At 40.6% G+C, this 13,852-nt stretch overlaps 1 non-coding gene across 1 annotated transcript; it reads left to right on the forward strand.

The window, feature by feature from the left end:
• Nucleotides 1–985: 985 nt before the first annotated feature.
• LOC126512926 (U2 spliceosomal RNA) lies at nt 986–1,176 on the forward strand. The gene has a single exon (XR_007595195.1). It is a non-coding gene; the product is annotated as a U2 spliceosomal RNA (small nuclear RNA).
• Nucleotides 1,177–13,852: the final 12,676 nt, after the last annotated feature.

Genomic DNA, 13,852 nt, shown 5'->3' on the forward strand with positions numbered 1-13,852 from the left:
GTCCATGTCTAGGAAGGTGAACATCTAAACTGGCTAGGCCCCACCAAGCCAGAACATGAAGTAGGATCAAAACCCAGTGCCATTGTCCTTGGTTTCTCATCAGCCCTCATTGTTCGCCATGATCAGAGAGTCTGGTTTTATCCCATGCTTTTTCAGTCACAGTCCAGCTGGCCTTGGTGAGCTCCCAATAGATCAGCCCCACTGTCTCAGTGGATGGGTGCACCCTTCGTGGTCCTGACATTCTTGCTCATGTTCTCCCTCCTTCTGCTCCTCATTGGGACCTTGGGAGCTCAGTCCAGTGCTCCAGTGTGGGTCTCTGTCTCTATCTCCATCCATCACCAGAGGGGCGTCGTGTGTAAGAAAGACAGCCCTGCAGAAGGAGCTGAGGGAGGGGGTTTGTGCTCTCTTCCGGGACAATCGCCCCTGGATATCACACACTCACCCATCCAGATGGAACTCCTCAGCACCTAAATAGGGCCTCCTGGTAGCCCGATGATCCGGGGACAGAAGGAAGGACAGGGCAGGCAGTGTGGGATCCAGGAGAGCACAGGAGCCCCTGGAGCACAGGCTGAGGGTGCCCAGGCTCTCTTACTGGGGACCTTGAGGCTCACTGCTCTGGGTGGGTAGCCTTAGTGTACGAGCTTAAAACTGTTGTTGAGCACTGTTTCAATGTCTTAATTGGCCTTATTTTCACTCACATTTATCGTTTTTTTCATTCAGTGTGACTTTCAATTACTAACCCCCCAACGCTATTGGTGAGTTCTTTCCAGCTAATAGCCTGACTAAAGCAGTGTCTGGGAAAGATGTGATTAATAGTATCTGTGGGCCTGAGGCTGTGTGGGAGTGGCAGCTGGTGCAGCTGTCTGTTCTAGGAAAGTCACTTGGGTCAGCCCATGCCATGGAAAAATATACTTTTCTCTGGGTATATACCTTCTGAAAGGAGAGTGATTAATCTAAGCCTATGTTTCCTTTTAATAAAGATCTTATTACTTCTCGGTCTTTTTGCTAAGATCAAGTGTAGTATGTGTTCTTATCAGTTTAATATCTGGTATGTCCTCTATCCGAGGACAATATAATAAATGGATTTTTGGAAGTAGGAGTTGGAATAGGACCTTGCTCCATCCACTCCACACATCAAACTGGTATTGCAGTACCTCCAGGAACCGTGCAAAATTTTTTTTTCATTTCTTTTATTTTTTGCAATACAAGCATCTGTATACAGAATAATGAACCCAACATGTGATTAGTAGTCAATCTTGGGGCTACAGATATGACTCAAATAGTACAGTGTTTGCCAAACATGAACAAACCCCTGCTTTCAATCCTGGTTAAATCAACACCATTAAACCCAGGTGTGCTGGCACATGTTTCCAGTCCCAGTACCTGGAGGTAGAAGCAGGAGGATTAGATGTTCAAGGTCATCCTTGCCTACAAAGTGAGACTGAGGCCAGTCTGAGCTACATTAGACCATGATGTCTCATATGTGTCTATACATACACACATACATATATAAAAACATACATACGCCTATCTTCTTTTCATACTTCCTATAACTTTTAGCATTACATAACATTCAGTGTGACTTTTATTTAGTATATAATATATAATGCATATAATGTACTGTATAATATTTCGTTATGAATACAATATTATCCAGCCTTTAAGAGGAAGGACATTTTGGCATATGTTACCACATGGATTATGCTAAATGAAATAAGCCAGTCCTCAAAAGTACAAGTATGCTTGTACTTGTCTGAGGTACCTAAACCATTAAATTCACAAAGGCAAAGCAGAGTACTGGGTGCTCAAGGTTGAGGGGAACAAGAGGTAGGGAGCTGTTTAATAGGTACAGAGTTTTAATTTTTTTGGTTAAGAGTTCTAAAGATTAGTTATGCTACAATGTCAATGTATTTCTTGAATTTATTATGACTGAATTATGTACTTAGAAATAGAAAAGAGGCTATGCTGTATTATGCATTTTATCATAATTAAATTATTTTAAAAGATGGAAAGGAAAAAGTTTTGATTGCAATTGTTGATGGCAAATCATGTACACAGACTAAATTAGAAGGTATGAAGGGCAAATAGTGTTTTGAGTGTGAGCCTTCTGTGTTCCCAAGTCCTCCTATTTGACCTATAATTGCCCACCCCATCTTCCCAGCAGCATCAATTGATAACATTTCTTATATGTCCCTCCATAGATAGAAAAGACACATTCTTTCGAAAAGCTGCATGGTATTTGTCTGGATTTCATGCATCTGCCATTCCCCCAACAGTGGCCCTTTGGTTGTCTCTCATTTGATGTTTCTTTAAAATCTCATCATGTAATAAATAATATACATTCCACTATGTCTTTAGTTATTTCATATAGTTCTTACATAATAACTAATTTTAACAGACATATCTACAGGATTCAAGATTCAGAAAGCAAAAGAGAATAAGCATTGCAATGTTCCACTGTTGTTGATGTCTCCCAGGTCATCATGATCCTCTGGGTATGCCATTTGCCTGACTTTTTACTATTTGCTCTTTGCATTTTTTTTTTTGCCTGCATTACTTACTACTTAAGGAAACTACATTTCCCAGGTTCCTCTGCCTGGAGCTTCAGTGGGGAGTAAGGAGAAAGACTGCTCTCTACTCCTATGCTTTAGGTAGAGTTTCCTGAAGTTGCTACAGCTTCTTGGCTCCATTTCCCACTAGACATCTCTACTCTATTACAACTCTTTTTGGGCACCCATCCGGGATTCTACTACTGTTGCTGCTGGTTCAGTATTATTAGGTTAGCAGATATTCTAGTGTGCTTCCTGTTGCTGCGATAAACACCATAACCAAATACAACATGAGGGGAAAAAAAGGTTTATTTGGCTTTAGAAGACTGAAGCATTGAGAGAAATCAGGGCAGAAAGTCAAGCCAGAGCAGAGACAAGAACCACGGAGGAAAGCTGTTTACTGGCTTGTTGTTGGGTTCACATCCAGCTAGCTGCCTTTATTATACACCCCAATCTCCCAGGGGTAGCACTGCTCACAGTGGTCTGGGCATTCCTCCATCAATTAGCAATCAAGAAAATGCTCTACCACCATGCCCAAAGGTGGCAATTCCTCAACCGAGGTTCCTTCTTCCTAGGTGTGTCAAGCTGACAATTGAAAATAACCTTCACAGCAAAGTTTAAGAATTTCATCATGTTGTCTTGATCATGAATTAGCATGGTGATTATCCAAATAGGATGAACAATTTGCTTATTGAATGTCTTTTTTTAAATCTCTGATGTCACAAGACTGATGCAATTCTGTCTCCTGGGAAGAATGTGAGGTGTGTCTGGAGATTACACTAGAACAGGCTTGCTAGGCTTAAGGGCACAAACAGGCTTGCCTTTAATCAGCAATAATGAAGATTCGTGCCTTCAGTTTTCATTACTGAAAGCTTTTTCAAGAATCTGCATGGAATGGTTCAAGGGCCACCTATTACTGCTGGTTAAAATGTGAACCCTGGGGTCAAAGAAATGTTAAGAATTAAAATAAGTATGAGAAAGAGTACCGTGGCTGATTGCTATTCCCAGTGCCACAGCTGGCAAACTTCCTGCAAGGAGCCAAGTAGAGCATAGTGTGGGTGTTAAGGGCTGTGCTGTCTTTGGTGACATGACTCATTTCTGATGTTTTAATACTGAAGCATCCACAGACTATGTTTAAAGGAATGAGCATGACTGTGCTTTAGCATGACTTTCTCTGCAAAAGGGCTGCTGGCAGGAGCTTCCCAGGTCATACTTTACCCACCCACATCCCAGAGTAAAAATCTGAGTCCTCATAAGGCACAGTCACTTCAAACCATAGAGTATTCCCTGTCTGTGACATCTGAAATAAATCATAGGTTAACAGGTCATTTGGATATTGGACTTTAGACATAGGCTGGCTATTATTAACTATATGACCTTGGTCAATCGTTTAGTTTCTTCATGGGAAAGCTGAATAATAGCTGTAATTTCAAAATAGATGTGCTGGATACAATTTTGTCAGCCTTTGCTCAGATTATTTTCTGCTGCCAATGTAGTCTTATTGTATTCGTTACTTTTCTCTCTGCAATATCAAAATTCCTAATGAAAGCAGTTTAAAGGATGAAGGGTTTACTGTGCTTCACAGTTTAAAGGTAGGAGCTCAACATTTCAGGGAGGGTATGATAGTGAGAGCGACTCCAGCTATGGTGGCAAAAGGATGAGGTAGCTGAACACATTGTGCTTCCTGTCCAGAAGTAGAAGGGATGAATTCTGGTACTCAACTGTCTTCTCTTTTATTCACTTTGTGACCGTAGTCCATGGAGTGGTACCACTCACATCTTATTCCTTCAGTTAAATTTTTCTGGGCAATGTCCTCATTGAGGCTTTCAGAGGTGTGTTTGTTAAGTGGTTTTAAAATCTAGTCAAACTAATGGAAAATAACCATCACAAGACCACTGCTTGTCAAATCGATGCCTAAGTACATCACTTTAAAGTCATTATGTTCCACTTTTGGTCCCATAAGATTACAGTCATTTTAGAGTACAAAATGCATTCATTCTATTTTAAAAGTCCCCATGGGCTTAGTAGTTTAACGACTGTTCAATAGCCTATAATCTAGATTCTTTCGATTCAAGGCAATAGCCTACCTATGAACCTTGTTTTTTTTTTTATTTTTTTATTTTTTGGTCGTTTTCAAAGTTACTTACTTCCAATGTACAGTGTCACAGAATAAACATTGCCATTTGAAATGGGGAAAATGGGAGAATGGCAATGAAAGTCAAGAGAAGAGCAAGACCAAAACCCAGCAGGACAAACACCCAACCCTGCAGTTATGCATCTCGTTTTAGGCCTGTGGTGGAGTTATCAAGGTTTCAGTGGCTTTGGGTAACCCCATCTCTCCAGCTCTGCTTACTGCGGTACATGTAACATCTCCCTTGGGACAGCTCCAGTCTATGCATGCAGCTTTCCATAGTGGATGTCCCACATTTCTGGCTTCCCTAATGTGCTGGGGTTTCTAATGCTAGTTAGGACTCACTTGCACAGCTCCATGCAGTGGCATCTCAGGTTTCTTTGCAGGTAATCTTCCCCTGCCACACACAGTCTGGCCTCACTAGTTTTTCCAAGTTTGAAAGTCCAGCCATCCATGGACTTCACAGCTTACATATTTTTTTAATATTTATTTATTTAATTAGGTGTACAGCATTTCTTCCATGTGTGCCCGCATGCCAGAAGGGGTGCCAGTTCTCATTACAGATGGTTGTGAGCCACCATGTGGTTGCTGGGAATTGAACTCAGGACCTCTGGAAGAGCAGGCAGTGCTCTTAACCTATGAGCCATCTCTCCAGCCCCACAGCTTACATATTCCATGCACACAAAGTCAGCATCATGCAGAAAACACTTCCATGTTCTACTGCCTCCTCAAAATGCAGTCTGGTTCTACCACAGCTATATATAATGACCTCTGTGTACCTTAGCAACTGAACGTGAGAAAATACTTTTCTGGACAGTTGTTTCAGGTAGGGAACCCACTCAACCACACTCTCAATTCAGGTTTTCTCAAATGAATTTGTGTTTCCACTGGTCGAAACTAGAGTACTTGCCTGTCATCCAGGTTTTTGTGTAATAGAACTATAATCTCCAACACTCACAGCCACTTTGTCTTTATTGGCCTTGTCTGCTACTTCAAATGTACACTTTTTTTTTTTTTTTTTTGCTGGGCAGTGGTGGCTCACGCCTTTAATCCCGGCACTCAGGTGGCAGAGGCAGGCAAATCTACGTGAGTTCAAGGCCAGCCTAGTCTACAAGAGCTAGTTCCAGGACAGGCTCCAAAGATACAGAGAAACTCTATCTCGAACTGCCCCCATCCCCCCCACTACCAAAAAAAGAAAATGAATTACACTTCTTTCCTCATCTAACTTTATGGTTTTGTGTTTTCTTTTTCTCACTTGGGATCTTACAAAATAAACAGTGAACTGTAACCATGCCATAGCCTGTGTTATGTGCTGCCTTGAAATTTCCTCTGCCTAACAACTTAGTTCATTCATTTTAATTCAGCATCACTCACATGCTTAGCATGCAGTAATGAAGGCAGATTCTTTGCTAAAGAATAACATGAATGGCCTCTAATCTAGTTCCCACAAGAGTCCTTAGTCTCCTTTGAAACAGCAAGAGCCAGGGCTCTACTATCTGCATTTCTCTCTGCCACGCTGGTTTGTCAAAATCCCACCAGAATAGCTCATTAGGTTCTGTTTACAGCAGTCTGAGGAATTCACCATCCCATAGATCCAAATTTTCTCACATTCATCACACAAACTAGTTAGAAAGGCCTGCGAGCCACATAATCAGGTTTATCACAGCAATAGCCCCACTCTTTGGTACCAACATTCTATATTGGTTATTTTTTTCATTGTAACAAAATAGCTGTCAAAAAGACAGTTATGGAAGGAAAGGTTTCCTGTGCTCACAGACTGTGGGTACAGTCCACCATGGTAGGGAACAGCTTTAGCCGTAGCAGCAGGGGCGTGAGGTAGCTGATCACACTGCATTCACGGTTAGGAAACAGAAAGATGAATGCTAGTGTTCAACTTGCTCTCTCCTTTTTATTGAGTCTAGGAACCTAGTTCAGGAGGTAATGCCACACTCATTCAGGGTGGCTCTTCCCTCATCAGTTAAACAGCTCAGAAAATATCCTCAAAGACATGCTAAAGGTATGCCTTTAGGTACTTCTAAAATCAAGTTGACAATCACACCTTTCCTGTAATTCCTTTTTCGCTTCTCTTCTTTTTCCCCAATTTTCCTCCTGCTAGTCTTGTTTTTTAGACTGTCTCAGTATGTAGCCTAGACTGGACTTGAATTTGATGCCCTCCTCTTTGTCCGAGCCTTCCAGCGGCTGAGATTAGGAGCACGTGCAACCATGCTTGTCCTCTCTCTCAGGCTACGCTGCTCCCACCCCCCACATTCTCCTACTTCTCCAGGAAGTCCCTGGCGTAGTAGTTCTCACCTAAGTCTTTTACCTTCATTTCTTACTTGGAAACGAATTTGACAGACTAACAACATCTGTACTGTCTGAACTTTCTGAGGGGGGGATACCATTCTTCTCCTTGGAGGTGGGATTATTGTACAAGATGCATAATAACTGTCTGACTTCTATGGCAGTGTGTGCAAACTTTCTTGAAACCAAAGTAGACAAAAAAGAGATAGAATAAAACTTATGACAATGCTGTCAGGGGACACTTAAGTTAACTTTGAAGACTATGATGGTTGGTTTTAGTGTCAACTTGCTACAAAACAGAATCGCCTGGTTCGAGAGCCTCAACTGAAGAACTGTCCTGTTTGTCTTATTTTGACTTGGGAAGATCGTTCCTAAGTGTCAGCAGCACCCTCTGATAGTAGTCCAGACAGAAAAGGCCATGGCAGAAGAAAGAGTATCTTGCCTTTTGTTCACTTGGCTTCTCTGTTGCCACTGAATTTATTTTCCCTGGTGCTGCTGCTGCTGCTGGTGGTGGTGGTGATTCTTTCACTGATACCAGAAATACTGCTTCCTAGCTTTCATCATTGGCTGACGACTATCGGATCTCCAGGAACCTTTCAGATTTTCTGTATTAGATTGGGATTGCTGAGGCACCCAGCTTTATGGCATGAGCAACTATTGAGTTCTTGGCTTCTCTAGTTGGAGATAATCACTGAGGGACTACTTTGACTGCTAGGACACACAGCTTCAGGGACTGAGCAACAAATGTGACCTCAGCCTCTCATGCATGATTTTGCTATTGTTACCATTTTAATGTAAGATATATATATATATATATATATATATATATATATATGGAGTAAAGAATGGGATCAGGTAAAGTGGACTCTTCTCTGGTTACATAATCCATAAAACTTTCACATGTGGCTTCTGCAGCCAGATTACCTATGTCTGCTTCCTTGTAATGCTATTATTAGCTCTATAACCCTTATGTAAGTGCTTATCCTTCTTATTGTCCTCATTTGTAAAATGTGGTTTTAAGGGGAGGGAATGGAGAGGTTGAACCCAGAACCTTATGCATATTAAATATACACTCTACATCTTCCATTCAGGATGGAATCTCCATGAAATTGCTGAATGATTTAATGGTCATTCCTTTTTTAAAACTCTTTAAATGATACCTGAAACAAGAAAACATTTTACAAATGAGAAACATTTTTGTGATCATTAAATCCCCCAATTTTTAAAAGTTCCTGTTAGTTCTGTTGCCCTGATAAACTAAGCAATAGAGAACAAGCTTCTATCCTGTTTGCTACACACATCATCCTGCCTGGAGATGGCCCTGCATGAGCTTGTGTAGGAGGAGCGTGAGGCTGTGAGGAAAATTTCCCTAAGGGCATCCTATCTGGCCATTCCTTGAAGCTCTCTGTTAGCCCTAAGAGAGACTGCCTGGGAGATTTATATATAAATGGTGACATTTTAGCCCTTTGTAGAATTGCTTTTATTAGGCTGTGCTTTATCATTATACGTTTGGTCTATGCTGCAGAACATTATAAAGAATAGCTCCATGAACTATTGACTTCTCTATAAAGATGCCATCAAAGAGATTAATTTCATTTCAGCATCCTCTATACAGGGAGAACCTTCTCTCCTGTTTCATTACTAAGAATAATTCTTCCTTTTTTGTTTTTTCTTTCCTGCATGACTCTGTAAAATATATCTGGTTTTCTCTTTGTAGCCCTCTATCAAGTGGACAGATTCCGGCAGGATACTTTGTGGAGAGAGATTCTAACTACCTCCTTGCTTTATTTGTGTTTTGTGCTCTCTGTTTCCCTCTTCCTGATCATCTTATTTGAACTTATGGTTCCAGAGGGTCAAAGTCCATGATAGTGGGGATGCACCATAGTAGGTGAGATGCATGGTGGCCGGAAGAGCAAACTGAGAGCTCATATTTTGAACCACAAGTATGAGGCTGAGAAGGCACACTGGATGTAAGGAAGGCTACTTACTTTCCAATTCTTTCCTTGGTAGCATACTTCCCCTAGCCAGACTGTGCCTTGTTCTGTGGTCTGCTCCTGGAAACCTGACAAGGATGACAAGAGAACAAAGAAAGAAGAGATACACATACTGTCTTGGTCACTCTTCTATTGCTGTGAAGAGAAACCACGACCAAGGCAGCTCTTATTAAAGAAAGCATTTAATTGGTTGCCTGTTTACAGTTTTAGAGAGTTGGTCCATTATCATCATGGCAAGAAACAGACATGCATGATGCTGAAGAAGTAGCTGAGAGCTTTCATTCTGACCTGCAGACAGCAGGCCGAGAGGAGTCTGGGCCTGGCATGGGATTATGAAACCTCAAAGCCCATACCTTCAACAAAACCATACCTTTAATCTTTCCCAGTTATCATTATCTGGAGACCAAGTGGCCAAACATATGAGCTTACAGGGGCTATTTTAGATTACGTGATGGGTACAGTTGCTGTGATGAAACATGAACACCAAAAGAGGTTTATCTGACCTATTCTTTCACATTGTAGCCCATCACTGAAGGATGTCAGGACAGGAACTCAAACAGGGCAGCAACCTGGAGTCGGGAGCTGATGCAATGACCATGGAGGGAGGTGTTTATTGGCTTACTCAACCTGCTTTCTTGTAGAACACAGGAGCAGCACAGGTGTGGAACCACTCACAATTAAGAAAATGCTCTACAACTGAATCTTATGAGGTATTTTTCTCAACAGAAAGACTGCAAATTAAAGCCCATAACATAGATTCTAAAATGGAAGTTTAATCAGGTGAGGACATGACAAAAAATTTAAAGCAAATATCCAACTATTTCAAACAACTCCAAAAAGAATTTTCACATTTGTAACTCTGCCAACACAAACACTTAACAACGAACCTTATGTCTTAGTTACAGTTTTTAAAAATTAAACCAAAAAGACAAACTAGTCTAATGTTTCTGTGGCAGATGCATCCTGGTATCATTCCAAAGTAGATATTAGAATGATTTTCATTTTCTTTCCTCAAATTCTATACAAGCTGGTTAACCAGCTATACAAAATGGGGGTGGGGCTATGGACATGAAAAGAAAGGTATTAGATGATATTAATTCCCCACCAAGAAAATGGTAGTTTATAAAATTATGGATTACCATTTAAAAACTCAAAGCTAATAAACAGGAAAGAGAGGGGTCTTTTCTCCTTACTTCCCAAGTAGGAGGCTGAGTGAATGGCACTGCATTAGAAAGCACCATGCTAAGGAGCCTTGTTGTAGGGGTTAGCCAATGGGAAGCACCAGGAGATCAGAAAGAGAAAAAGGAGTCAAATTGCAGCATTTATTCTCTTAACATTCTCCTCATGATGTCATCTTATCTTATGAACAAAAGGGGAGGATGAGACCAAACAAACAAAAAAACCTTTGCTCTTCTCAAAAATATTTCCCCTCTCTCTCCCTCCTTTCCACTTCCTCTTCCTTTCTCCTTCTCTTCTGCATCTCAACCAAGCTTTAGGAGCACTAAAATCTCTCCATCATTAAAAGCCTCAGGGTACTGGTTTACCTACTTCTTGCAGCATGTTTTCTTTCGCTCTGAACATGGAATCCCAAACCCCATGCCACTGAGCTACACTTTCAGGCTGAATTATCTTAGCCAAAAGATGACTCCTCCCTTTGGCTGGGCCCACAACTGATGATAAGCACACAAAGTCACTAAAATTCTTAGGAACTGTTTTTACTTATATTTCAGCTCTCCCACTCACCACCATATACTCTTATGGGAGTTATTTAGCATTCTAAGTCAATTTGTTTTGTTGTATTACAGGTATAAAAGCACAATGATGATTTTGCATTATGTCAACTTAGCTGAGTTAGCTCTGAGACTCCTAGAATTTACTTTCTTTGTTGGTTCTGGGTTAAGATTGGCAACAGGAAAAATTGGAAGGTAGACGTAAGACAGGAAGGAAAGCAGACATATAGTTCTAATGCTGTTCCACTGAGGAGTCATAACAAACACACATTGTTTGTGAATGGCAGCAGTTGGGACTACAGCTTTTCTGGCACTGGCTGGCCCCTCCTCAGTATCTTTGAATGCTAGGTGAACCCTGTGTGAAGTTCCGTGGTGAAGCCTGCCAGCTTCTTCAAGTCACCCACACCTTTGAAGTTGCAGGCTTACCCAATGAGAAACTAGTGTGTGTTCCAATGTGTTATCCATGTGATTAGTATGAGTAGTTCTGATTAGAGACAAATGGAGTTTGTAATTCATTCATGTTCTTGTTTATTTCATATTATTTTCCTTTCCAAACTGATTTAAAGGTTTTCTTGAGGCCCAGCATCAGAAAGAGAAGCAAGAGCCGTACTGTATAAAGCATACAAGTCCAGCGAAGGGTGTAGCTCAGTGTAAAGCACTGTGAGGGCTCTAGATTCTACTCCTATACAGAAAACAACGGTACAACTCTGCATCCAAAGCCCTCATTCCTACAGTAAATCTTATTACTTGTGGTGACAGCTCTTCTCTGATATAACTTTAGTGGTACCAGTATATTGTGAAGAATAATACAGTGAATAGAGTGTTCAATAGAAAGTGTAGGACAATACCCAGTATCTGTGACTCTTGCTTTCCAACTCTGTGGAACTTCCACCTCTATTTGCCATTGAATACTGTTTTGGTTTCTTTTTCCACCTGACAGAATGGATCCACATTCTAGAATTCATATTTTTAAGATACACAAAATAGAAAAAGATCCACAATATGGAGTTTTAAAATAGACATTGGACTTAATGATCAAGAGACATTATCTAATTTAATATTCTTCAGAAAAACTCTAGAAACTTTCAGGTGAGGATATTGCTCAAGGGTATGACATCAAGAGCCATGTCAACCACAGTTGGTTAAAAACTTGTGGACTCGTGAATGATCTACGGTTATATAAGTTTCATATTAATATGTTTTTCTCAAAGTTAAATAAGATTTATGAATATTATTAGTGTACTATTTATAAATCTTATAATTACTGTATAAAGCAAGGGCAATTACTCTCATTTGTTCTTTGATTAATAGTCAACACAATTCAAACAGATTAAATTAACTTTAAAAATTAATCCTATTTATAAAGTTACTTAATTCCACTTTTCAAAGTATACTTGTAAATTTAATAAAAGCCTTTCAAATGCCTGACAAGCCTTAAGAATAATCCTAACAAACAAAATTCTACCAACTAAATGACTATGGTGAAAATAACTTAAGCCTGTGTTGAAATAGGAAGCGGCGGGGCTGCGTCCCCAACACCCCGGCCGCTTGGCTAGCTCATGCCCGAAATAACAACACACAAACTGTATTCATTTAACTGCTTGACCCATTTCTATCTAGCCTCTTCTAGGCTAATTCTCACATATTAATTTAGCCCATTTCTAATCATCTGTGTAAGCACCCCAAGGTGCGCTTACCGGGAAGATTCTAGCCTAAGTCCTTCGTGGGTTGCAGCTGCCTGGGAGAGCGGAGCATGGCGTCTCTGCTCCGGAGAGCAGAGTCTCTCCAGGAGCAGAGCAGAGTCTGACCTCACTTCCTCTTCCGCCCAGAATTCTATTCTGTTTACTCCTCCCATCTATGTTCCCAGCCATGAGGCCAAGCAGCTGGTTTATTATAACTTAACCAATGAAATCAACAGATTGATATATGACACTCCCACATCAAGCCCCCTTTTTCTGTTTAAACAAAAAAAAGGCTTTAACTTAACATAGCAAAATTACATATAACAAAACAGTTATCAAGTAAAAATTACAATAATCTATATCATAACTAAGAAAAACTATAACTATAGCTAACTATTCTTAACTCCATCAAACAGTCCAGAAAGATACAATATTACCTAAACAAATAAGAAATAAGCAAACTCTCAAACTCTAGAAATGACAGAGACATCTCGCTGTCTGGACAGTCACCCAAAGTTCCTCTGTACCGTTGGGGCATCCATCTTCAGCCTAGAGGCCCATAGTTTCCAGCAGACATTTCCACAAAGCAGGAACTTTCAAAGGCAGTCACTATCTGCTTGTCCTGAAGAATGTCTTGCAGACTCTTTCATGAATCAGGAACCCCGAAAGATCATCTCACCTTTAGGCAAGTTCAGCAGTCCTCTCTCTCCGGGTTCTCTGTGTCCAGTTTATGCAATAGTCCAGGCAAGAGCAGTTTCTTGCCCAAATGGCTATCAAACTCCATAAGGATCCTCTTCGATGCCCATCTTCCTCTTGAAGTAGATTGGTGCTGCCAGGAGCAGAGTGTCTCATTGTCATGAAAAGTCCTAAGTTATTAAAACATGTAAAATGCCATATTCTCTAGCCTTTGAAAGATATGAAGAATGCCTATCTAAAATATATCTATGCACATCTAGAAAATCTTAACTAACATGACTACAAACTTAATTATTATTAATGATTATTCATTAACAACCTATATACATTCAAAATTGACCTTAAATCTCTATCAATAAAGCAAAATCTATACTAATGCAGATTATTCATATCTATATCATATCCCCCTTTAAATGTAAAAGAACATTTATAAACAATATTTGGGAACATGGGCGTAGTTTTTTTCTCTCCAAACTGCTTCCTGCTGAATGGGGGCGTTGTTACTTAGGTCTTTCATGGTATAACCTGTGTGCTAGTTTCATCTCAGTTGGCAGTTGAGCGAAGCAATTTTCTGAAGGTATTCACAGCAACTGTTCAGGAGGGCATGGTCCATCATACCATATCGGAATAGAAGAAATGAACAGGGTCTCATCCTCTGTGAAAACAAAAAAAGAAACTCCGGAAAGATTCTAGCCTAAGTCCTTCGTGGGTTGCAGCTGCCTGGGAGAGCTGAGCATGGCGTCTCTGCTCCAGCAGAGCTGTCGGGTCT

The sequence above is a fragment of the Alexandromys fortis genome, unplaced genomic scaffold (genome assembly GCF_014885135.2).
Source record: "Alexandromys fortis isolate MF-2015 unplaced genomic scaffold, M_Fortis_MF-2015_v1.1 scaffold_83, whole genome shotgun sequence".
NCBI classification, from domain to species: Eukaryota; Metazoa; Chordata; class Mammalia; order Rodentia; family Cricetidae; genus Alexandromys; species Alexandromys fortis.